Here is a 27,750-nt window from a genome sequence, read left to right on the forward strand (position 1 = left end):
ACAAATAGCTTAAAAAAAGTTCAGTGTCTACAAAGCCCTCAGTGTGCACAGCCCCAAGGGGATTTTAGTGGGGAAAGTGGAGGCAGGTTTTCTTGAGAGTTTCTTCCTGACTCCTGCTTTCTGTTTGCTGAGCTGCTCCAATGAGAAGTGGGTGGAATCAGAGGGAGTGGGTGAGACACAGAGGGTGATTTTGTTTTCATTCTATTAATTTTGTATTGCGCTTTATTGATTCATCATTCCTGATATAACTTTGGGGGTTTTTAAATGGTATTTGTTAAGTGTTTATTATGTGCCAGGCACTGTACTAAGCATTGGGGTAGATACAAGCCAATCAGTTTGGACACAGTCCTTATCCCACATGGGGCTCACAGTCCTAATCCCCATTTTACAGATGAGGTTACTGAGGCATTTAGACGGAATCCCATGTTTGAGAGGGTCTGTGTCTTAACTGATTTTCTTGTAATTACCCCAGGTCTTAGTCCAGTGCTTGCTACATAGTATCCTCTAGACTGTGAGTCCATTGTTGGGTAGGGACCGTCTCTATATGTTGCCGACTTGTACTTCCCAAGCACTTAGTACAGTGCTCTGCGCACAATAAGCGCTCAATAAATACGATTGAATGAATGAATGAAGTGCTTCACAAATATCATTTTTATTATCATTATTATTAGTATTATTGTTGTTGTTATTGGGGGTTAGGGTACCTCGACTTGAGTCAATCATATTTATTAGCCACTTACTGTGTGCAGAGCACTGTACTAAGTGCTTGGGAGAGTACACTATAACAAAAACAGACACATTTCCTGACTGCAGAAAGCTTACAGTCTAGAGGGGGAGGCAGACATTAATATAAATATATAAATTACAGCTATGTATATAAATGCTGTGGGGTTGGAAGGAGGGGGTGAATGAAGAGAGCAAGTCGGGAGACACAGAGAGGATCTGAAGAAAAGGAAAAGAGGGCTTAGTTGGGGAAGGCCTCTTGGAGGAGATGTGTCTTCAGTATGGCTTTGAAAGGGGGGAGAGTTACTGTCGGAATCGAGGAGGGAGGGAATATTTATTTTATTTTGTTACTATGTTTGGTTTTGTTCTCTGTCTCCCCCTTCTAGACTGTGAGCCCACTGTTGGGTAGGGACTGTCTCTATATGTTGCCAGCTTGTACTTCCCAAGCGCTTAGTACAGTGCTCTGCACACAGTAAGCGATCAATAAATACGATTGATTGATTGATTCCAGGCCAGAGATAGGACGTGGGCAAGAGGGCAGTGGCGAGATAGACGCGCTTGAGGTACAGTGAGAAGGTTAATGTTAGTGAAGCACAGTGTGAGGGCTGGATTGTATTGCTCTAGGACTCAGAGCCAAGGAGGCTAAATCAATCACTAATTAGCAGAGCTATTTCACTTAAGCAGAGGCCCTGATGGGAGGTCTTGTTGTAAGAACGCCAAACACCTTGAAAAACCAAGGTCCTTCTATACACTTAATCCATAGAATTGTATGCTGATTATCAACTTCTAACCTTGAATTCACATTGTTCAACCTCAAATATTTTCACCTTACTATTCTTATTCAGAGATGTAATTCAGATGGAGGCTCAGAGGAATCAAAGAATATCATATGTTTCATGATATTCAAACACTGCCTAGGAATTTTCATAGTCAATTTTAGACTAATAGCACCGTGCTGGAATTACAACCTCATGTAGTATTATATTAATACAATTACAACCTCTAATGGATTCATAAAATTCTCACCAATTCTTTCAAGAAATGCATCATATTAGGAAGATTAACTGTTTTCCTCTAGAAGCAAACCACTTGAAAATCTAGATTTACAAATAGCCAAATTGGTTCCAAGCAAAATTTCTGAAAAAGCTTTCTTTTTGAATTCACATTGCATTAATTCTTACTGGCCTTTTTCTATTAGTAGCACAAATGAATTTACATAAAAGTAAATGTGTTTACATACTACAGTCTTGGGAATTCACAGGAATTGAATGACTTCAAAATACACCACAATGAAATATAGTCCTTCTCCTTAAGGATCTCACATTCTGAGAAAGGCAGAGGGACCCAGGAACGTTCTAAGGGAGATTCTGATGTCAATAAAACAAAAGGCAAATTCAGAAGAAAAGCATCAATCATGAAGTGTTGAGAGGTGATCTTAATTTAATAATAATAATGATAATTGTGGTATTTGTTAAGTACTTAGTAAGTGCCCGGTACTGTACTAAGCTCTGGGGTAGACATACGTTAATTGGGTTGGACACAGTCCCTATCCCACATGGGGCTCACAGTCTTAATCCCCATTTTACGGATGAGGAAACTGAGGCACAGAGAAGTGAAGTGACTTGCCCAAAGTCACACAGCAAACAAGTGGCAGAGTCAGGATTAGAACCCAGGGCCTTTGACTCCTAGGCCCCTGCCCTTTCCACTAGACCATGCTGCTTTCCTAGATGTTTTAGATTCTCTGGATTGCAGAAGCAGTGTGGCTCAATGGAAAGAGCCTGGGCTTTGGAGTCAGCGGTCATGGGTTGTTCAAATTTTGGCTCTGCCAATTGTCAGCTGTGTGACTTTGGGCAAGTCACTTCACTTCTCTGTGCTTCAGTTACCTCATCTGGAAAATGGGGATGAAGACTGTGAGCCCCACGGGGGACAACCTGATCACCTTGTAACCTTCCCCAGTGCTTAGAACAGTGCTTTGCACATAGTAAGTGCTCAATAAATGCCGTCATTGTTATTATTATTATTAGATTGTTTCTGTCACTTTCTAGCAGTGGTCTTATGATCGTGAACAATATCAAACTGACCTGTATGTACTCACAGTTAGCTGATCTCAAGGCTTCGATGGCTTGGCTAGTCAATCTATGTATTGAGCACTTACTGTGTGCCTTGGGACTAACAGCATTACTTTTGCAATACAACGTTAATAGAAGTCTCTATACTAGGCAGTAAGGTCTCAGGCCTGGCAGAAGGACATGTTCCTCCTTTGAAATGATTTGGAATAGCGTGGGAGCCTCCAGACTATTGGAGTATTGTCTGGAATATTCCACTTTTTCTGTCAACAATGGAAATGTTCCATCTCTAAGGGATTGGAGCCAGACTCTCTTGAGAGAGGAGCAAAGGAAAGGCAGACATGTGGAGGGGATTTTTAGGTGCGACGTGGCCCTCAGCTGCATCCAGTGGGAAGGTTTCAACCTCCCATCTGCCTTTCATGACCTATATAGGTCCTGGTTTGGGATTCTTTTAGAGTTAATCAGCCTCCACTTCAATCTCTTGAGGAAAGAGCATCAGGGGCTCCCAACACTTTTGCCCAAAACACTTTAAGTCCCCAAAAGAGATGTCAGCTTACATATCTGTATGCATTTTCAATTTATACAGGGATGGGGATGAGTTCTGGGACAGTGTGCAGAAGCATAGAATATTTTAGTGATAGCTTTCCCCACCACCACCATTTTTCACTGGTACTCTAGAATGAGTTTATTATAACTATTCTGCTATATTTAGGAACCTAAAGGATAAGTAAGAGACAATAGAGAAGCAGCATGGCTTAGTGACTACAATACAGATATGGGAGTCAGAAGGACCTGGGTTCTAATCCAGACTCTGACACGTCTGCTGTGTGACCTCGGGCAAGTCAATTAACTTTTCTTTGCCTCAGTTCCCTCATCTGTAAAATGGGGATTAAGACTCGTGAGCCTCAAGTGGGATATGGGATATGTCCAACCTGATAAGCTTATATCTACCCCAGAGCTTATTTCAGTGCCTGGCACACAGCAAATATTGAACAAACACCATAAAAAAGCCTGAAGAAAATGAGCATGATCTTAGAAAACAATTCTAAAATATCTTTAAATAATATATTATAAATCATTTATTTATGTTAATGTCCTCTCCCCCTCTAGACTGTAAGATCCTTGGGCAAGGAATGTATCTACCAACTCTTCGTACTCTCTCAATGCTCTGCACATAGTAAGATCTCAAATATCATTGATGATAAAAAGGAGAAGGTTAGAGGTAGTGGGGTTATTCTGTCTGGAAAAATACAGAGGGACAATTGAATTGTTTTTTGACGTATGCAGCACTGTTCAGAAGGTGGTGGTCATCTGTTTAGTTCACAGGAGAGATATAGTCAACGAAAGCAGCATGGGCCTGGGAGTAAGAAGGACCTGGATTCTAATCCCGGCTCCTTTGCGCATCTACTGTGTGACCTTGGCCAAGTCACTTAACTTCCCTGGGCCCGAGTTCCCTCATCTGCAAAATGAGGATTAAGACTGTGAGCCTTATGTGGGACATGGACTGTGTCCAACCTTATTACTTCGTATCTAACCCAGCGCTTAGAACAGTGCCTGACACATACTAAGTGCTTAACAAATACCAGAAAAAATGCCTTAAAAGAGGGAAACTAAGGAAAGTTGGGCCATCCACTTTCCTGTGGAAAGGAAACTCCAAGAGGTCATTTCGTCCAGGCCCCTGCCATGGGTCATCCAGACTTACTAAGCTACTCAGACAGATGCTTATTTGACCTTTCCATCACCTTCTTACGCTACCTCCACCATGGGAAGCCTTGAGAAAAATGAAACCTCATTAAGTAGGTTAGCTACATATGGGTAAAAGGCAGATCTCTAGGGAGAGTTCTGTTACAAGGACTCCCCATTATAAAGCTCCTCTCATGGCATTCTTTCACGAGAGCCCTATTGATTTTCAATGCCGATATTTCTTACAGTGCTTCCTCATCTCAAGATTGCACTGCATAGTTTACTTTGACTTCCCCTTCAACCATGAATGACCTTGACTGACCTGTATAGAGTGATTAAAACCCAATTTAACTTAGCATGCGGACAGGTTTGTTTAGCATAGATAATGACAGCTCTCTAGTGTGCCAAGTATAAGCTGCCTTTAGGCTGAAGGGATATGTAAACAAGAACACTGAAAATCAAATACTTGCCTAGGCACGTACAAAAAAATTTGATTCAAAATATTTTATCAATGGTATATATTTACATTGCCATTTGCTCATGTAACAGCACCGGCAGTTGGGAAGCAGGGTAGCCTAGTGGAAAGAGCTCTAATACCAGGTCAGTTGCTTGTCTACTGTGTGACCTTGGGCAAGTCATTTAACCTTTCTGTGCCTCAGTCACCTCATCTGCAAAATGAAGATTCAATACCGGCTCTCTTTCCTACTCAGACTGCATGGCTGCAGCGTGGCTCAGTGGAAAGAGCATGGGCTTTGGAGTCAGAGGTCATGGGTTCAAATCCCAGCTCTGCCAATTAATAATAATAATAATAATGGCATTTATTAAGTGCTTACTATGTGCAAAGCACTATACTAAGCGCTGGGAAGGCTACAAGGTGATCAGATTGTCCCGCGGGGGGCTCACAGTCTTAATCCCCATTTTACAGTCAGCTGTATGACTTTGGGTATATCACTTAACTTCTCTGTGCCTCAGTTACCTCATCTGTAAAACGGGGATTAAGACTGGGAGCCCCACGTGGGACAACCTGACCACCTTGTAACCTCCCCAGTGCTTGGAACAGTGCTTTGCACATAGTAAGTGCTTAATAAATGCCATCCGTATTATAATTATTATTATAATTGTTAGTGTGTTTTTAACACTTTTGTAAACTCACATCTGGTAAATCTTTTTGCACATTGGGAATGCATCAGTGCACTTTACATTATTTCCCCTGAGAACCTAGATTCTGGTTAGTGCTCATTCGCTTAACACTCTGTTTTCATGGACCCAATTAAGACTGTAGAGGAGCATATTATTTCGAAGAGTTTTTTCTGCATCCTTTGACCAGCAAGCTCAATGAAACAACCAGACCGTGGGGAAGATAAATCATCCCTAGACAACAGCTTGGACTGGGGCCACCCCGGTAGCGGATATGACAGAGCAGATAAGAAGAATTAGCCCCTCAGAGGCTCCACTGGAAGGCCGACAAGGAAGAACTGCGTGTCAATCAGACACACTCCGCAGCCAATTAGAAGCTTTGCCTTAGGGTCCAATTTCGAGGGAGGTGGGGAAGTCAAACTGACTTTCAGGGCCTTGAACAAATGGAATACAGCTGATCCGTGTAAACCAGGGAAAAATCGTCCCTGGAAAATCCCCTTTCCATTGCACTGAAAACAAGGCTGGGAAGAGTTTCTGCTTTCACAGAACATATGGCTTTAGGATCTTTTCCTGCAGCAGGATAAAATCAACGAGGAATTATCCTCCCAGAATATCCAGGACTGCACCTATTCTCTCCCACACCTCCACCGTTCTCCCTCAAGTCTTTCATACAGTGCTCTGCACACGGTAGATGCTCAATCAGTACCATTGGTTGATGGATTTGTCCATCTACAAACCATATCCCATGTCCCACCCATCCATCTAGAACCCATCTCGCTTTCCTTTCAAAATCTGGTTCCATTTCTAACACTTAGCCTCCACAATTCCTCCCCCAGGCAATACGAACGGGGCTGTGTCCCTAAGGGAATCCCGGACTATGCTTTAGGAACTACTGATTTACATGACTGGATTAAGTTTTTACCGTCTCCAATTCCTGTTATAATTAGTTTCAGAAGAGCGGACCCATGTTATGTCTCTTTCTATTCCTTTCCTCTTCTGTGACATGGGAACAAGGCATTAGAATTTTAATGTTCACATTAAATTCCAGCAGTGGTCTGTTGTAACACTTTAGCCACGTGAATACTCAGATTTCCGATTGGCTGGCCCTTTCTACTTCTACATCACAGGGTGGCAGGACTGTGTAGGAGAAGAAGAGGACATGGCCAAGGTCAATTTTGCGCAGAATGGTGCTATCATGGGGACGACGACTCTGAGATGAGAAAGGTCTGTGTTTCTGTGGATAAGACTGAAATAGGAACATAGAGTGTCACAGGAAGAATCCATTCCCCAGACACTGATCACTGTGGGAATCAGAACGGGAATGGGACACTTGTTAAAACATTGCTATGTATGAGTCTTTCGATGGGACATTTTCATTAGCGGCAGGAAAGTGACACCACTATTAAAGGCATGTGGGCCTTTAGAGGGGTTTGTTAGGAAGCTATCAAAATGAAACATTTTGATAACTGCCCTAGTGGATGAGGGACCTCGGAGGGAGTAAAGCAGTTTCACCCGCAAAGAAAATATAAATAAGTCAAGTATGAAACATCTATCAGTCTTGTTCAATTTATTCTAGGTCGCGTGTTTGGGCAAGAGATGAGGGAAGTTCTTCAAGCATTATTGCCTGAAGTCAACTGGGAACTCCTCTATGCTGGTGACTATGCCCGTAGGGACCAGAGAGAGATACTGCACAGGGATTTTGACACACTTCATGGTCAAAATACTGGCAATAAACCTAAAATAAAAAACTGAACTTTGATGGCATGCTGTGCTGAGGAATTCCTATAGCAAACCAGAGATTTTCAGTGGTAGCAGAACCAAACATTGTTTCAAGCCGTTCTGAAAAGGCCACATATTTTCCAGTGATGCACTGGTGTACAAAGAATGGGATACCAATTGGTGTTAAGCTTCTGAGTCTTCCTGAGGAGATCGCTGGATGTGGGACAGAGACTGTGTCTGCCCTGATTTTCTTGTATCTACCTCAGTGTTTAGTTCAGTGCTTGGCATAGAGTAAGCAACTAACAAATAATAATAATAATGTTGGTGTTTGTTAAGCGCTTACTATGTGCCAAGCACTGTTCTAAGCATTAGGATAGATACAAGGTAATCAGGTTGTCCCATGTGGGGCTCACAGTCTTCATCCCCATTTTACAGATGAGGTACCTGAGGCCCAGAGAAGTGAAATGACTTGCCCAAAGTCACACAGCTGACAAGTGGCAGAGCTGGGATTAGAACCCACGACCTCTGACTCCCAAGCCTGTGCTCTTTCCACTAAGCCATGCTGCTTCTCATACAGAAATCATGAGAGGCAGCATGGCCTAATAGAAAGAACACGAGGTTGGGAGTCAGAAGCCCAGGGTTCTAATCCCAGCTTTGCCAACTGTTTGCTGTGTGACCTTGGACAAGACACTAAACTCCTCTGTGCCTCAGCTTCCTCAGCTGTACAATGGGGGTTTATTTGATCTCCCTCCTACTTAGATTGTGAGCCTCAAGTGGGACAGAGACTGTGTCCCCCCCTTCTAGACTGTGAGCCCGCTGTTGGGTAGGGACTGTCTATATGTTGCCAACTTGTACTTCCCAAGCGCTTAGTACAGTGCTCTGCACACAGTAAGTGCTCAATAAATACGATTGAATGAATGAATTAAAAATTAACTTGTATCTACCCCAGAGCTTAGAAGGGTGTGTGACACATAGTGAGTCCTTAACAAATACCATAAAAAAAAATCACTATTCTAATGCCTTGTGAATTTCAGTTTACACTTACACTGAACCTGAGTGCTGTGCTAAGCATGAAGCAGCATGGCTCAGCGGAAAGAGCCAGGGCTTTGGAGTCAGAGGTCATGGGTTCAAATCCCAGCTCTGCCAGCTGTCAGCTGTGTGACCTTGGGCAAGTCACTTAATTTATCTGTGCCTCGGTTCCCTCATCTGTAAAATGGGGATTAAGACTGTGAGCCCCCCATGGGACAACCTGATCACCTTGTATCCTCCCCAGCGCTTAGAACAGTGCTTTGCACATAGTAAGCGCTTAACAAATACCATCATTATTATTATTAGATACTAGATAATTAGATCGGACATAGTCTCTCTCCTAAACTGGGCTCACAATCAAAGAGGGAGGGAGAGCAGGTGCCATCCCCATTTTACAGATGAAGAAACCAAGTCCCAGGGAAGTTGTGACATGCCCATCTTCCTACAACAAACTAGGCTGCTGGCAGAGCTGGGACTAGAACCCAAGTCTCCTGTCTCCCAAGTCTATGCTTTTACCTCCATCATGCCTCCTGCTTTGGCTCCAAGTTCTTGGTTCACTAAGGATTAGCTGGATTTACTTTCTCACCTTTTTAAGATCTGCTCCAAAAAGCCTCTCTCTTCCTACTTTGGAACATTCCCCAAAGCCTGTAATATTTCCACACCATTTTAATTCCTCATAATATTTCCTTTGTTGGCTAGTAGGGATGGAGAAACGATTTTAGGATAAACTGCCCTGTGGAACCAGAATGGTGAAGCCTGGAAGATCAGCAATAGCCGGAGCAGAATCAGAAAACAAATACATTTTACAAACTTGAGCATATTATTTCAACATAAGTAGGGTTACAGCTTGGACTCATGGAAAGAGCGTCAAACTGGAAGACAGGAAACCTGGATTCCAGTTCCAGCTCTGTCAATGACCTGATGGGTGACATGGGAAAGTCATTTCACCTTTCTGGGCCACAGTTTTTGCATCCGTAAAATGGGAATAAGAGAAATTTAGGACCCCATAGAGGATAGCACCTATGTCCAATCTCAACTATGAATCTATCACAACACTATAGAATGTGACTTATAAATACCATTAGAAAGCAAATGAGCCAAATGAGCTGATATAGAAGAAAAATGCTTATAAGCATGAAAATATTGCATTCCAAAGAAAAGTGGGAAAGAAAAAGTACTACAATGACAAAAAATGATGTAAAGAAGCTACATGGTTGCCATGAGCAGCCATCAAACCTGATTCATTCAATGTATTTATTGAGCACTTACTGTGTGCAGAGGACTGTACTAAGTGCTCAGTTAAAATGTCTACACTGAGAGAGTCAGCTTATTTACTTAAATTTACACGTAAAGGGGGTTATGCCCCTCATTTTGATGCAAAGGACTGGAACTAGGAGCTTAAATGGGCACAACAATATTATATTACATGACAGTACCTCCACCAATGGAGTGAAAACTACTGCAGCACTGGGCCAGGCCATAATTTGTAGTTGAAATGGGGCTTTGAGGGCAATATCACAGTTTGAGTCACATGACTGAATTATAACTGTATTCATGCAGAAATTCCACCCCACTCCACCATTTGGACAATTGCATCAGTCTGGAGTGAAGTGGTGGTTTAGTGATTCTCTCAGTACAAATATCAGGATTAATTCTGGGCTTGAATTTAAAGATGGAGGACCCAAACTCCACATGGAAGAAGAGGAAAATCATTTGATAGGATTGCCGTGAACATAGGTAGGTTTTCCTTCTCAGTCTGGACGGATGGTGGGATTGTGTGGACTTGTTGGACTAGTTCTTCTAGACAGTCATACTGGATGAACCTTATTTTTAGGATAAGTAGGAACTAAGTTGGTCCTGTAATGATGATGATGATGGTGGTATTTATTAAGCACTTTCTATGTGCCAGACACTGTACTAAACATTGGGGAGGACACAAGCAAATTGAGTTAGGCACAGGCCCTGTCACACATGAGGCTCAAAGTCTCAATCTCCATTTTACAGATGAGGTAACTGAGGCACAGAGCACAGGTCACACACAGACAAATGGTGGAGGCGGGATTAGAATCCATGACCTTTTGACTCCCAGGACCATGCTCTATCCAGAACTGAAGGTTGGGGGACACTGACAGAGGATGGGAAGAAGAACCAGCAAAAGACATGAAGAAGGAGCAGCCAGACAGGAGAAGAATCAGGCGAGGACAGTGTTAGTGAAGCCAAGGTTGGATAATGTTTCCAGGTGAAGTGGATGGTTCACAGTGTCAAAGACAGCTGAGAGGTAGAGGAGAATTAGAATGAATAGAAGCCAATAATAGCCTCAGTTCCCCATTTATTTATGGCTCAATTTTCTAAAAATTAACTGAGACTAAAACACGAGGCTAGTCAGTGTTCTGGGAAGATTCAATTGAACTATTCTTTATTTGATGAAGGAGGAGAAAGTCTATTGAACAATCAACTAAATGTTCCCCTTCAAGGAGCTATCAGATGCCACTGTGGTAGGGTGAGACGTGTTCAATTGAACAAAAAAATGATGATAAAAGAAAAACACTTGGACGAAAGGCTGCAGACATCTGGTGCCTTTTTTAAAATAAAAATTATAATTGTGTTTTTGGCCTTGTTGTTGGTACATGATGATAATTGGCCTTCTAGGCACGATTAGTTGACAAGTGACAGAAGAGGCCAGTGGAGCTAGGAGAGAGCTAGTTGCCAGCATCATTTCCTGGATTGGGCATAAGCCATGAGAACAAGCAGGAGTAGGGAGACCTCACAAAGGTGAATAAATAATTCATTCAATTGGATTTATTGCACGCTTACTGTATGCAGAGCACTGTGCTAAGCACTTGGAAAGTACAATACAGCAATAAAGAGAGACAATCCCTGCCCATAGCAGGCTCACAGTCTAGAGGAGGGCTGGAGACAGACATCAATACAAGTAAACAGGTGACTATAGACTGTGAGCTTGTTGTTGGGTAGGGATTGTCTCCATTTGTTGCTGAATTGTACTTTCCAGCGTTTAGTAGAGTGCTCTGCCCACAGTAAGTGCTCAATAAATACGAGTGGATGAATGAAATAAATAGAATTACTGATATATGCATATATATGTAAGGGCTGTGGGGCAGGGAGATGGGGGAAGAGCAAAGGGAGTGAGTCAGGATTACGCGGAAGGGAGTGGGAGCCGAGGTGAAGCGGGTCTTAGTCTGGACTCCTCTCTCTCATTCAACCCACACATTCAATCCACCACTAAATCCTTAGGCTCAACCTTCACATCATCGCTAAAACCCACCCTTTCCTCTCCAAACTGCTATCAATTTAATTCAATCACTTACCCTATCCCACCTTGATTATCAGCCCCCTTGCTGACCTCCCAGCCTTCTATCTCCCTCAGGTCCCTACTTCACTTTGTTGCCTGGATCATTTTTCTACAAAAACATTCAGGCCATGTTTCCCCACTCCTCAAGAAACTCCAGTGGTTGTCCATCCACCTCTGCATTAAACAGAAACTCCTCACCCTTGGCTTTAAAGTGCTAAATCACCTTGCCCACTCCTACCTCACCTTGCTACTCTTCTACTACAACCCAGCCTTCACACTTTGTTCCTGTAATGCTAACCTTCTCCCTGTACCTCAATTTCATCTATCTAGCCACCAACCTCATGCCCACGTCCTGCCTCTGGCCTGGAATGGCATCTCTGCTTATATCTGACAATTACTCTCCCCTTCTTCAAAGCCTTATTGAAGGCACTCTTCTTCCAAGAGGTCTTCCCTGACTACACCTTCCTTTCATCTTTTCCACTGGGAGCCCCCAGTGGGACAACCTGATCACCTTGTGACCTCCCCAGCACTTAAAACAGTGCTTTGCACATAGTAAGCACTTAATAAATGCCATTATTATTATTATTATTCCCACTCCCTTCTGTGTCACTCTGTCTTGCACCCTTTATTCATCCCCCCTCCCAGCCCCACAGCAATTATGTACATACCTGCAATTCATTTCTTTATATTAATGTCTGTCTCTCCCCCTAGACTGTAAGCTCGTTGTGGGCAAGGAATATGTCTGTTTACTCTTATATTTTACTCAAGTGCTTAGTACGGTGCTCTGCACACAGTAAGTGCTCAATAAATGCCATTAATTGACTGCCTGCTGATGGCTCCTCTCATCCCTTCCTTTCCCCAAATCAACATGAAGCACTTGTCCAATTAGCAGGCCAGTGCCTCACATTTTATGCCAGGTAAAACCTTTAAATTGCCAGAGCGGGGTTGAATGTGACATCTCAAGTGATGCAATTTTAACCTTCATCATTCATACCAATAAAAAAGATTAAATCAGACATAAGATTTCTCGGGTGTTCCATTACATTACAAGTTATGATATAGTTTATTTAGAGACTGATCACGTCCCAGCTGAATCCAGGTGCCTCTCCCATTCTAAAAGTTTGCACCATTAAAGGGTCAATAGTCATCACTCCACAGGCATAGATTTTCCCACATCTCCCACTGACGAGAGAAGAAACATCGACTCTTCCAGGTAGACCATCTGGAAGTCGCAGCCTGAAATTTCAATTCTCTTTCACCAGCCAAATCGAGTTGAATATCGGATTTTAGCAACTGCCTGTTGCCCGTTTATCAACCCTAAGTGGCAAATTCTCTCTTTTTTCTTTCTTCCTTAGGTGACTTGGGGTTCAATTCCTTTCCGTGGAGCGCCGCTGAACCCTCCTGGGTCAGAAAGTCAGTGAGAGATTCTTTTGCTGTTGACTGCGGCTAAGCATCCATTAAACAAGTTACCTCGATGGCGGTGACATCATTCAGGTACTTGGCCTACACAGAGCCGACCCGATCTTGCTTATTTCATTTGAATGGGTCCCCCCGGCTTTGTGGCTATAAACTAAAATACCATTGCCGTCTCCTCCAGCAATCTCAAACTTAATTATTCCACTCCAGGAAGCCGTCTGATGGCCCTGCAGAGACCAGCTTTCACACTGAAATGCAATCCCTTATGGTGTCACAGAATTACCTCCATTTCACATTCTTCTTTTTTTTATTTATTTACAAACAAGGGAGAGAAAGTCACTTTCCAACCCAGTTTAGTGAGAGATCACTACATGGCCCCCTCTTGACGCTTGTATTCTGAAATCACATCTCTTCCAAGCAATCAATCAATCAATCAATCATTGGCCTTCACTGAGCATTTACTGTGTGCAGAGCACTGTAGTAACTACCTGGGAGAGTACATTATGGCAGAGATGGTAGACATATTCCTTTCCCACAAGGAGCTTATAGTCTAGAGAGACCTTATAGATACAGTCCGGTCTCCAGGAAGCCCTCCCTTTGTAATCTCATCTCCCTACTGCATTTCTCCTGCTATTGCCTCTTCAACATTTGTGCATCACCCAAGCATTGGGCACTCAATAAACACTACCGGTTGATCAGTCTTGACATTTTAAAAGACTTCTAAATACTGGGCTTTGTTGGTAATGTGATGTAAATTGTCTAGGTAGCAGACGTTCTTTCAGCGCTAAATTTTGATATTATATGTTGAACTTTCCAGACTGGATGACGCTTATAGAACGCCTGTCACTACCAATATTTTTTTTGCTGCTTTGGGTGAATTTCACTTTTTAACATGCCCAAACCAAGTGCGATAGTAAGAAATGGGATAGAAAGAGAAAGCAAGCCTTCACAGCTACTATAAATCTCATTTTGAATAGACAGTCACTTGCCATAAGAAAAGTATCAGTCATCTCTTTGTTGAGCCATCAAAAGATTTCCATAAGTGATCTTAGGAAAGAGGAGTAAGGACAATTCAGCTTTGATTGTAATATGCAAAGTTAGTATTTAAAACGAGTGTGGGAATACAGCTGTGCGGTATGAATTTGGGGTCTCCAGTTTGCTGTTGCACAGTTGGAAACCACAGTAAGGCATTCTTTTTCACAAAATGTCCACACGTATGTTTCATAATAATAATAATATTTACATTTACAAGATAGGTCAGGCATGGTCCTTGTCCTTTTTGTTTTTAATAGTATCTGTTAAACACTTCCTATGTGCCAGACAGTGCACAAAGCACTGGGACAGATGCAAGATAATCATGTTCAACTTAGTTCCTGTCCCTCATAGGGCTTGTAGTCTTGATTGCCATTTTACAGATGAGGTAGCTGAGGCATAGAGAAGTTTAGTGACTTGTCCAAGGACACACAGTAGTCAAGGGGCAGAGCCAGGATTAGAATCTAAGCCCTCTTGTTCCCAGGCCCATGCTCTCACACTGCTGTTTCACATGGGGTTCACACTCTATGAGCAAATATTAATGATGTCTTGGTGCATTGGAGGTTTCGAAGTACAACGACATTTACTGACCACCCGATTGGCTCAATGTACTAAGTGCAGTTCTATTAAATACATGAAAAAGCTCAACTCAGATGGTTCCCCTCAAGGAACTTACACTGAACATACCTTGTTGGTAATGTGATGTTAATTGTCTAGATAGCTGACATTCTTTCAGTGCTAAATTTTGATATTATATGTTAAACTTTCCAGGCTGGATGGCACTTATCACTGCCAATAGTTTTTTGCCTGCTTTGGGCAAATTTGATAACAACAGGACAAGGACATATTCTAGAGAGATTGGAATATCTCTCTAGAAGCTAAGTCAACAGGAGTTTGCAAGCTTAGTCCATTTGGTTGATTGACGGGCTGCTTTGTTGATGTGCCAGTGGAAAATAATTATAATTATGTACTTATTAAGTGCTTACTTTGGGCCAAGTAGTCTTCTAACCACAGGGGTAGATCTAAGTTAATCAGGTTGGACACAGTCCCTCTCTCACATGGGGCTCACAGTCTTAATCTCCATTTTACAGTTGAAGTAACTGAGGCACAGAAAAGTTACTTCACTTGACTTGCCCAAAGTCACAAAGCAGACAAGTGGTGGAGGTGGGATTAGAACCCAGATCCTTCTGACTCCCAAGCCTGTGTTCTGGCCCCTAAGCCACACTGCTTCTCCAAATGGGCCACTAATGTGCACGGGTTTAGAGACAACCTACCCCGGACAGAATGCAACCCATCAAGGCTGGAATTTCCCAGAAAGCAATTATGATTTCTTCATTTTCACTTTGGAACCCTACTGCCCTAACAGTTGAGGAAATGGAATATTGGGAAATATAGGGCAGACCACGCAGAGTCCGTTTGTTTACTTTGGGTCTGAGAGATTGTACAGGAAGAGAGATCGAATTTAAACACACAGAATCCCCAAGTATTCTTCCAAAACTCATTTTATTTTATCCTCCTTGAACTAAAGGGTATTTAGTGAAGTTCAGTCACCGCTTTGAAATGACAGGGCAGTCAGGGGAGGATTGGTGTGCACGCAAGAAGATTGACTAGTAACTGTGATGGACCTGACTAGTAGAAGTTTAAAATAGGTTTGCTTCTGTTTCCAAATGAGATTTAGAATAGACACAGGCTCTCTGAATTTAATATGGTTCTTTAACTGCCTTTACTTGAAAATATGTTTATTTGTGTCATGGAGATAAACACAGGAACTACAGAAATTAATAGCATTTTAAAAAATACAGACAAATGAGAGATGTCAGTTTGTATAGTCCCCCTGAGATCTGAGCCTCAGCTGTAAAACATATGTTATCATCAATCGTATTTATGGAGTGCTTACTGTGTGCAGAGCACTGTACTAAGCGCTTGGGAAGTACAAGTTGGCAACATATAGAGACAGTCCCTACCCAACAGTGGGCTCACAGTCTAGAAGAGGGAGATAGAGAACAAAACCAAATATATTAACAAAATGAAATAAGTAGAACAGATATGTACAAGGAAAATAAATAGAGTAATAAATATGTACAAACATATATACATATATACAGGTGCTGTGGGGATGTTAATAAAAACTTATGTTTTATTAACAGTGGTATTTACTGAATGCTTACTTTGTGCAGAACACTGTACTAAGGTCTTGGGAAAATACAGTATAACAGAATTGGTAGATATGTTCCCAGCCCACAATGAGCTTACAGCCTGGAGGGGAAGACATTTATTGAAGAGCTGTGGGACAAATATCAAATGCTTAAAGAGTTCAAATCCAAGTGTAAGTGTGATGGAGAAGAGATGGGGAGTAGGGGAAAATGAGGGCTTAGTTGGGGTGGGCCTCTTGGAGGAGATGTATGTGCCTTTTGTAAGGTTTGGAAGGTGGGAAGAGTGGCGGTCTGTCATATATGAAGGGGAAGGGAGTTCTGGGACAGAGGGAGGACATGGGAAAGGTGTCTGCAGCAAGAAAAACAAGACAGAACTGCGAGTGGATTGGCATTAGAGGAACAAACTGTGAGGGCTGGGTTGCAATAGGAAATCAGTGAAGTAGGGTAGCAAGGGGAGAGCTGATTGAATGCTTTAAACTCTAATAAGGAGAACTGAACTGAACTTTTTTTTAGAAAAAACGATCTGGGCAGCAGAATGAAATACAGACTAGAGTGGGGAAAAGATGAGAGGCAGGAAGGTCAATGAGGAGGCTGTCACATTATCGAGGTGGAATAGAATAAGTGCTTCCATCAGAGTAGTAGCAATTTGGACTGGGGGGAAAGTAGGTGCTCGGGATATGACAGACTGGGGGTCCAGGTAATAGGGAGCTTTGCAACCAGGTGTTCAAGAATCACTAAGGGGGTTTCACTGTGTTAAATCAGTTCTGTTCATCAGAGTCATGGCGACTGCAGCAGCTTCTATTTAATCACCATGTATGTGTTAAGTGTTCACCATTTAATAATAATAATAATATGTGTTAAGCACTTACTCTGCGCCAAACACTGTACCAAGTGCTCGAATAGATACAAGATCATGAGGTTGGACACAGACCATGCTCCAAATGACAATGAGTCTGAGTAGCAGGAAGTATAGGCATTGAATCCCCATTTTCCGGATGAGGAAACTGGAGCACTGAGAAACTCCTCACTCTTGGCTTCAAGGCTGTCCATCATCTCACCCCCTCCTACCTCACCTCCCTTCTCTCCTTCTCCAGCCCAGCCTGCACCCTCCGCTACTCTGCTGCTGCTAACCTCCTCACTGGGACTGTCTCTATATGTTGCCAACTTGTACTTCCCAAGCACTTAGTACAGTGCTCTGCACACAGTAAGCGCTCAATAAATATGATTGATTGATTGGGCCTCGTTCTCACCTGTCCCGCCATCGACCTCTGGCCCATGTCATCCCCCTGGCCTGGAATGCCCTCCCTCCGCACATCCGCCAAACTAGCTCTCTTCCTCCCTTCAAAGCCCTACTGAGAGCTCACCTCCTCCAGGAGGCCTTCCCAGACTGAGCCCCCTTTTTCCTCTCCTCCTCCCCATCGCCCCCCCACCCTACCTCCTTCCCCTCCCCACAGCACTTGTATAAATTTGTACGTATTTACTACTCTATTTTATTAATGATGTGCATATAGCTATGATTCTATTTATTCTGACGGTTTGTCACCTGTCTACATGTTTTGTCTTCTTGTCTGTCTCCCCCTTCTAGACTGTGAACCTGTTGTTGGGTAGGGTCCGTCTCTATATGTTGCCGACTTGTACTTCCCAAGTGCTTAGTACAGTGCTCTGCACACAGTAAGCACTCAGTAAATACGATTGAATGAATGAATGAACTTAAGGACATGTCAGTCGTTTATGTTAATGTCTGTATTTCCCTCCAGACTGTAAGCTTGTTGTGGGCAGGGAACATGTCCGTTATATTGTATTCTCCTAAGAGCTTCTCCTGCTGGGTGACCTTGGGCAAAACCCTTATCTTTTCTGTACCTCATTTACCCCATCTAAAAGTAGGGAGCCACTAGTTCTCTCTCCTTCTTAGACTGTGATCCCCATGTGGGAAATGGAATATATCAGATCTGATTAACTAATATCTGCCTCAGTACTTAGAACAATGCTTAATATATAATAAACACTTAACAGATACCATAATAGGCATAACAATAGCCCCGTAATAAAGTACTCTGACTCCCAAGCATAAATCTCCCCCTTCTAGACTGTGAGCCCATTGTTGGGTAGAGACCGTCTCTATATGTTGCCAACTTGTACTTCCCAAGCATTTAGTACAGTGCTCTGCACACAGTAAGCGCTCAATAAATATGATTGATTGATTAAATGCTAGGGAACCCTAAAGGAGACCCATCTCAACAGACTTTGCTTCTGTCAGACCACATACTCAAGGTATGCAAATTCTCTGTTCCTCCAAATGGGTGGGAATCAAGAACTAGCTCACCTTAGGAACTGATCGATCTGTGGAAATATGGCCATTACTGACATTAGTGTGCATGAAAAGCCAATCTGCTACACATTTTGCCTCACTAAATTTGAAACAATATGTTTGAAATTGAATGGGACTTTTGCTTATACTCCACGCTTGAGGTATTTACTTAAGTGATCCGCAACACACTTTAGAATAGCCCAGGTCTAATTTAATAGGGGGCTTTAAAACAGACAAGAAATGAATTGGAAAATGTTCCTTTTTCTGTAGAGCGAGGTGAAGCCAATACTCCTTGCCTCAATCACAGATGTGATGGTCAGTATCCCATGAAGGTATCTTCAAAGCCCTGGACAGGAATATCACAGGTTATGCACAGGGGTAAAATCTGTATTTTTTGGTGACTTACCCATAGAAGAAAGACAATCTGTCCCCAGCCACTACCCACCTTCTAGACTTTGAGCCCATTGTTGGGTAGGGATCATCTCTATATGTTGCCGATTTGTACTTCCTAAGCACGTAGTACAGTGCTCTGCACACAGTAAGTCCTCAATAAATGATTGAATGTATGAGCCCCCATTTTCCTCTCCTCCTCCCCATCCCCCCACCCAACCTCCTTCCTCTCCCCACAGCACCTGTATGTTTGTACAGATTTATTGCTCTATTTTACTTGTACACATTTACTATTCTATTAATTTTGTTAATGATGTGCACCTAGCTGTATTTCTATTTATACTGATGACTTAACACCTGTCCACATGTTTTGTTGCCTGTCTCCCCCTTCTAGACCGTGAGCCCGTTGTTGGGTAGGGATCATCTCTATATGTTGCCAACTTGTATTTCCCAAGCACTTAGTACAGTGCTCTGCACACAGTAAACGCTCAATAAATACGATTGAATGAATGACCTGGGCTCAGATTAAGCAGTCGGCAATTTGCAATCTTGAAGAGCAGTCTGTTCACAGTTGGCATTGGATTTTCAAGAGGTACTTGAGCAGATGACACCAAAGAAATTGTTGAAGCGGAGGTGATATGGAGTTATCTTCACATCTTTCAGAGATTTTGCCTGACGTGAACCTCACGGAACTTCAACAATGCAAAATACCATTGTAAGATGACAAAATAGACGAAGGAAGAGGTATGAGTTCACCACCACCATCTCAAATCTTGATATTCAGAAGTCTTGCATCAGTTTGCAAGAAGGAAGACTGCTATTTAATCTAAGTGGAATGAATTCTTCTCTAAAGTTGCAAAAATACCAAAATCAAAACACAACGACAGTCAGCAGAACAAGAGTATTTCCTGCAGCCTATTGTATATTTGTATAATGCAATTCTTCACTTAATGTGACGTTACGCTTTCAGTTCAATAAAAATTGAACAATAGCTAATGCCAGCCTGGAGCACATAAAGGCATCTTTATGTCTCACTAGACTGTGAGCCCACTGTTGGGTAGGGACCGTCTCTGTATGTGGCCAGCTTGTACTTCCCAAGCACTTAGTACAGTGCTCTGCACACAGTAAGCGCTCAATAAATACGATTGAATGAATGAATGAATCTTCAAATACTTTTCTGCAAGTTCTGAAACAGGTACTAATTTATTCATTCCATGGTATTTGTTCAATCATTTATTGAGCGCTTACTGTGTGCAGAGCCTGTTATAAGTGCATGGGAGTGTATAGTATAACAGTGAACAGACATTCCCTGCCCACAACAAGCTTACAGTCTAGAGGGGGAGACAGACATTAATATAAATAATTTGTCTCGCCCTCTCCTACCTCACCTCCCTTCTCTCCTTCTACAGCCCAGCCCGCACCCTCTGCTCCTCTGCCCCTAACCTCCTCACTGTCCCTCATTCTTGCCTGTCTGGCCATCGACTCCCGGCCCACATGCTTCCCCTGGCCTGGAATGCCCTCCCTCCCCACATCCGCCAAGCTAGCTCTCTTCCTCCCTTCAAAGCCCTACTGAGAACTCACCTCCTCCAGGAGGCCTTCCCAGACTGAACCCCCTTTGTCTCTCCTCCTCCCCATCCCCCCACCCTACCTCCTTCCCCTCCCCACAGCACTTGTATAAATTTGTACATATTTATTACTCTATTTTACTTGTACATATTTACTATTCTATTTATTTTGTTAATGATGTGCATATAGCTTTAATTCTATTTGTTCTGACGATTTTGACACCTGTCTACGTTTTGTTTTGTTGTCTGTCTCCCCCTTCCAGACTGTGAGCCCATTGTTGGGTAGGGACCATCTATATGTTGCCGACTTGTACTTCCCAAGTGCTTAGTAATAATAATAACAATAATGATGGCATTTGTTAAGCGCTTACTATGTGCAAAGCACTGTTCTAAGCGCTGGGGGGGATACAGTGTGATCAAGTTGTCCCACATGGGGCTCACAGTCTTAATCCCCATTTTTACAGATGAGGTAACTGAGGCTCAGAGAAGTTGTGACAACTTCAGTACAGTGGTACTTTACTGTACTTTAGTACAGTGCTCTGCACACAGTAAGCACTCAATACGATTGAATGAATGAATTATATTATTATTTAATTTAGAATGTAAATCTAATAATAAAACTAATTGTGGTATTTTCAATTACCAAGCACTGTACTAAACACTGGGTTAATAATAATAATGATGATAATAATTGTGGTATTTGTTAAGAGCTTACTAAGTGCCAGGCACTGTATTACGTGCTGGAGTGTGTACAAGCACAATCCCTTTCCCACATGGGGCTCACAGTTTAAAGGGGATGGGGAAAAACAGGCATTGAATCCCCATTTTACAGATGAGCAAGCTGAGGCCCAGAGAAGTGAAGGGTCCTGCTCAAGATCACAGCACAGTCAAATGGCAGAGCCAAGATTAAAATCCCGGTCCTCTGACTCCCAGGACTGTGTTCTTTCCACTAATAATAATAATAATTAATAATAATTGGCATTTATTAAGCACTTACTATGTGCAAGGCACTGTTCTAAGCGCTGGGGAGGTTACAAGGTGATCAGGTTGTCCCACGGGGGGCTCAGAGTCTTAATCCCCATTTTATAGATAACTGAGGCACAGAGAAGTTAAGTGACTTGCCCAAAGTCACACAGCTGACAATTGGCGGAGGTGGGATTTGAACCCATGACCTCTGACTCCAAAGTCTGTGCTCTTTCCACAGAGCCATGCTGCTTCTCTAGGCCACGATGCTTCCTTGAGCCACTGATCCCATCTCAGAGCCTTTTCAAAATCACTTCATTTCTAGATAGAATTTTGGGGTTTCCAAGCCACCCAACACCTAAACCCATTTTCATCCCAAGAAAGGTGGTGAAATAAGGTAGAAGCTCTGGTCTTTTATCAATCGATCAGTGGTATTCATTTCCAGACCAGTAAGGAGACAGGAAAGTTAATGAGGTCTTAGCCAGAAATGCTCTGTCTACATGGCTTCAAATAGCCAGTTATGCCAATACGTTACAGTCAATGCTAATGGCAAATTACACTTTAAAAATCAATGAAAAGTGAAGCTAAGACCATTATTGCCTTTAAGACAACATGTGTGATGGTGATTTTGTTTGTGTTTTTTCACGTAATTTTAATTGTAAGCTTTGCCCACAATCATCATTACCACTGTGGGACCTGCAGGGTGGCCTAGTGGAAAAGCTGGGTTCTAATCCCAGAAATGACACTTGCCTGTTGTGTGACGTCAGTTTTCTCATCTGTTAAATGGGGGTTCAGTTTGTCCTCTCCCTCCACCCTTTGACTGTGAGTTCAACGTGGGACAGGGACTGTATCCAAGCTGATTGTATTGTACCCGTCCAGTGCTTAACACACAGTAGCCCTTAAAAACCACAATTATTATTCTAAGGTATCTCTAGAGTTGATCACTGACTGGGTTGACATCTGAGAAGCAGTTTGGCCTAGTGGAAAAAGCTCGGGCCTGGGAGTAAGAGGACCTGGGTTCTAATCCCAGCTGGGCTACTTGCTGGCTGTGTGACTTGGAGCAAGTCACTGAGCTTCTCTGGGCTTCAGCTTCCTCAGTGTAAAAATGGGGATTTGATACCTGTTCTCCCTCCTACTTAGGCTATGAGCGCCAAGTACAGCAGGGTCTGTGTCTGACCTGTTACCTTATATCTGCTCCTAAATACTGCAGTTATTATTAATAGTAACACCACATACTATTTGGTTTTAATTTCCCATTATAAATATACAAATATGCCAATTGACAAAAGGGTGAGCTTTTTTTTTTTGGTGTCAAGCACTTACTGTGGTATCAGTCACAGTAGTAAACTCAGGTGTAGACACACATAAATCAGTCCCAGACCCACACAGGGGCTCACAGTCTTAATCCTCATTTTCCAGATGAGGTAACTGAAGCACAGAGATGATGATGATGATAATAATAATAATAATAATAATAATGGTATTTGTTAAGTGCTTACTATGTACAAAGCACTGTTCTAAGCACTGGGGGGGGGGATACAAGGTGATCAGGTTGTCCCATGTGGGGCTCACAGTCTTAATCCCCATTTGACAGATGAGGTAACTGAGGTCCAGAGATGTTAAGTGACTTGCCCTGGGTCACACGACAGGCGGCATAGACAGAATTAGAACCCAGGTCCTCTGACTGCCGTGCCTGTGCTCTTTCCACTAAGCCACGCTGCTTTTTTTCCATGGTGCTTCACCAAATTGCCAAGCAGGAATTGGTGGGAGAAACTAGTCCCCTTCAGGAACATTCAGATCAAACACGTCTCAGAAGCATTGCAAATGGAAGGACCCTGGCCCACATTTTCGATGAGGCTTGTTCTGGGAGTGAATAGAAAAAAAAAAAAATCCACATGACCTTGAGGCTCCCAACACAGCACCATGCAGAAGAATTAATCTTACTTGCAGGGCAAGTGAGAGAAGTAGCAACTATGGATAAACAGTTTTATCTGTGATGCCACTTTTATTATTCAACACTCCTGGAATGTGTAAATTAAACAAAACAGAAACACACCATGGGTCAGAAAAAAAGAGAAGTCCAGAATGAGAAAAAGTAGTTATTGCCCTGTGCGATTGCGGTTGAATCAGGCACTCTCCAGAAATACAGCCAAGGAGACTGAAGAGAAGGGCAACACCTAAATGGAAAAATCTTCTCTTTGAACAATCACATTACTTTCTCGCTAACAAAGCGCTTTGATATTTGGCCATTTTCAAAGGCATCATTTAGTATCAGAGAAGCAATATGCAGCCCCAGGACAAGGGCCTATATGACATCCTCTCATGAATATAAACCTACCACTTCTTTCCTTTTCACCTTTTTTGGAAAGATAAATCAAGCATGCCTTATGTATAATATTTAACCGTGAAATAGCCTTAAGAGTCAACACTGTGGCATCTCAGTCCTTCATGAACAAGGAACAGGGACCTGAGCCAGGCTGGAAGAACCAACTTCAGAGATGAGCCAGAATTGCCTCGGACAAGCTGGTCAGGCCGGGGAAAACACAGCCCCGGCCCTAAGGTCGTGCAAATGGGAGTGAATCCAAGGAGGTCACTGAACATTCTGGATAAGTAGAGAACTAATGCATTTTTCCTGAAACTGGACAAAACAAGAGACAACCTAGAAACAAGAATCCTCTCAGAGTCCAGCAATTATTGGACATCAACAGATCTTGGCTTATGCCATCGAGTTGTTTCTGACCCATAGCGACTCCATGGACACATCTCTCTCAGAACGCCCCACCTCCATCTGCAGTCGTTCCGGTAGCGTATCCAGTTTCCTTGGTACAAATTCGGAAGTGGTTTACCATTGCCTCCTTCCATGCTGTAATCTTGAGTCTCTGCCCTCAACTCCTCTCGTATGCCACTGCTCCCCAGCACAGGTGAGTTTTGACGTGTAGCAGATTGCCTTCCACTTGCTAGCCACTGACCAAACTAGGAATGGAACGGGTATGCCTCTGCTTGACTCTCCCTCCCATAGCCGAGATTAGTGGAGTACTGGAAACTCTCCAGGTGCAATCCTGAGAGGGTCCTCATTGGATAGTTTATAGAAAATATTCCCTCCAATGCATCAATAATAATAATGGCATTTATTAAGCACTTACTATGTGCAAAACATTCATTCATTTGTATTTATTGAGCGCTTACTATGTGCAAAGCACTGTTCTAAGCGCTGGGGGGGATACAAGGGGATCAGGTTGTCCCACGTAGGGCTCACAGTCTTAATCCCCATTTTACAGATGAGGTAACTGAGGCCCAGAGAAGTGAAGTGACTTGCCCAAAGTCACATGGCTGACAATTGGCAGGGCCAGGATTCAAACCCATGACCTCTGAATCCAAAGCCCGTGCTCTTCCCACTGAGCCACGCCACTTCTCTACTGTTCTAGGTGCTGGGGAGGCTACAAGGTGATCAGGTTGTCCCACGGGGGGCTCACAGTCTTAATCCCCACTTTACAGATGAGTGAACTGAGACAAGGAGAAGTGAAATGACTTGCCCAAAGTAACACAGCTGACAAGTGGCAGAGCCGGGATTTGAACCCATGACCTCTGACTCCAAAGCCCAGGCTCTTTCCACTGAGCTACTCTGCTTCTCCAATAATAATAATGGCATTTATTAAGCACTTAATATGTGCCAAGCACTGTTCTAAGCACTGGGGAGGTTACAAGGTGATCAGGTTATCCCACATGGGGCTCACAGCCTTAATCTCCATTTTACAGATGAGGTAACTGAGGCACAGAAAAGTTAAGTGACTTTGCCCAGAGTCACACAGCTTACAATTGGCAGAGCTGGGATTTGAACCCATGACCTCTGACTCTAAATCCCGCGCTCTTTTCCACTGAGCCATACTGCTTCGACATATGGGTTTGCTTTTGGCACAAGTCTTTGTGTGAATATTAATGTGAATTTTCATGTTCTCTTCTGTTCCCCTAACAAACGAACCTAAGTGAAAATGTAAAATTGTAACACGGGCCTACCAGATTTGTAATAAATCTCCTCCAAAGGAAACAAAACAGCCCAGGGGTAGTATTAGGAAGAGGGAGGAAAGATCTCAGGAGACATAATAATAATAATAATAATGGCATTTATTAAGCACTTACTATGTGCAAAGCACTGTTCTAAATGCTGGGGACGTTATGAGGTGATCAGGTTATCCCACGTGGGGCTCACAGCCTTAATCTCCATTTCACAGATGAGGTAACTGAGGCACAGAAAAGTTAAGTGACTTGCCCAAAGTCACACAGCTGACAATTGGCAGAGCCAGGATTTGAACCCATGACCTCTGACTCCAAAGCCCATGCGCTTTCCACTGAGCCACGCTGCTTCTCAAGCCAGTGAACACTGTATGCATCACACCAAGGAGTACCGGAAACTCAATACATTAAACCATTTCCTTGGGACCTAAGCCACTTTTAAAGTATAATAATAAAACACTGTCCATCTGATCATTGGAGGCAGTTTGGGAGAGACAGCTGCTTCCAGGGAAAGAACCATCATCATCATCAATCGTATTTATTGAGCACTTACTATGTGCAGAGCACTGTACTAAGCACTTGGGAAGTACAAATTGGCAACATATAGAGACAGTCCCTACCCAACATTGGGCTCACAGTCTAAAAGACCACAGTGTCACTCCCTTCACCTGATCCAGATTTGGAGATCTGTCCAAACTTTTGGAGCGTTTCTGTTAAAATGGAATTTTTAGAATTGGAATGTGAGAGATCTACTGCTTTAATGTTGGGCAGAACACCTGGCACACTTTAGCTAAAGAACTCACTCTATATTCTCTTATTCTGTTGGAAAATATTTTATATTGAACTTCCTTTCTCTAAAACATCTCTGAATTTTGATTCTCTCTTATTTGTCCATTACTATTCTGAATTAGTTTTCATGACATTTATTCAGCTCTTAGGAGGACACATCTATGAAATCGGACACAGTCCCTACCACACAGGGCTCATGATCTATCTTATCTCCATTTTACAGTTGAGGAAAGTGAGGCCCAGAGAGATTAAGTGACTTGACTTGCCCAAGGACACACAGCAGCTAGGTGACACAGCTGAGGATAAACAGTGAATATTGCACATATGGTCTTGAGTTTATGAAAGTCCATCCAAGCACAGTATGATCTCACTATACTTGCTGATGCAACAAGATTTTCAAAAGAATTTTCCAGGCTCAAAAATCAACCCAAAATAACATTCCTGCAACTTTTAACCAAAAGATTGAAAAAAACCATCTTTATGGTGTGAGAAAGGAGGTTCCTTGTAACATGAGGATTTTGCTAAGTAGGCCATCACTTTCTCTTCCTATCTGCTTCTGGAAGAACTAGAGTTTGGATTTGTTTCTACGAATGTCCGATCACAGGAAAGTTGTCTTAGATTTGTGGAGGGCCCAGGTATGTAGTTCATCATGCTCTCATTCCCTACCTTCCAAATTAAGGATTTATAAGATGTCAGGCTTTGGGGTAATCAGACCAGATACAGTCCCTGTCAACTATAATGCTCACCACCTAAAATGCAGATAGAGTTGATGGGTTAATCCCATTTTACAGATGAGGCACAGAAATGATTTGATCGAAAGGTCACACTTCAGGGCATTGGTATAGATAGTCCTAGGACTCAGTTCTTCTGCATCTCAGAATCACAGGCTATTTCCACTAGGGCACGGTGTCTCTCCGGAATTACTCAGAAATACTCGTTTTTACTAATAGCCTCCTAGGCTTGGCCTGCCAATGCAATGGCAACTCTCTAAGAATGATTTACATAGTAAATATGAATCCTATGACACCTAGTGATGAATTCAAATGATCCTTTGTCATAAGTGTGGGTGCTTTTGACATATATACATATCAAACTCCTGTGTGATGTGCTTAGAGATCCAAGCAGCAAAGCGTGTGTGTATTCTTTTCCTTTCCCTACCTAGTTTTCTGACAAAGGAAACAGTAAAATCCAAAAGCAATAATATTAAGCACTTAATGAGCACTTTTTATCTTCAAAACCCTTTGTGAGTATTATCTAATTAATCAGACTCCCTCTTCTTTCAAGGACTCTCCAAACTTGAATCAAGCAACTCATTTTTTATCATCGCTCATCCGACAAATAAAAGGAAATTAAACTCAGATCTTTGCACATGGTAAGCACTCAATAAATATGATTGAAATAATGAATTCAAGCGCTATTTAGAAATAAGTTGCCCAGAACCTAAAGCCCAATTGTC

General features: G+C 42.6%; 1 long non-coding RNA gene and 1 other non-coding gene across 2 annotated transcripts in view; both read right to left on the reverse strand.

The window, feature by feature from the left end:
* LOC119939644 overlaps positions 1–27,750 on the reverse strand; it is a 58,632-nt gene that overhangs the window by 29,630 nt on the left and 1,252 nt on the right. The window lies entirely within an intron of this gene.
* LOC119939804 lies at positions 24,426–24,563 on the reverse strand. Its single transcript, XR_005454767.1, has one exon. It is a non-coding gene; the product is annotated as a small nucleolar RNA SNORA7 (small nucleolar RNA).

The sequence above is a fragment of the Tachyglossus aculeatus genome, chromosome 17 (assembly GCF_015852505.1).
Source record: "Tachyglossus aculeatus isolate mTacAcu1 chromosome 17, mTacAcu1.pri, whole genome shotgun sequence".
Classification (NCBI taxonomy): Eukaryota; Metazoa; Chordata; class Mammalia; order Monotremata; family Tachyglossidae; genus Tachyglossus; species Tachyglossus aculeatus.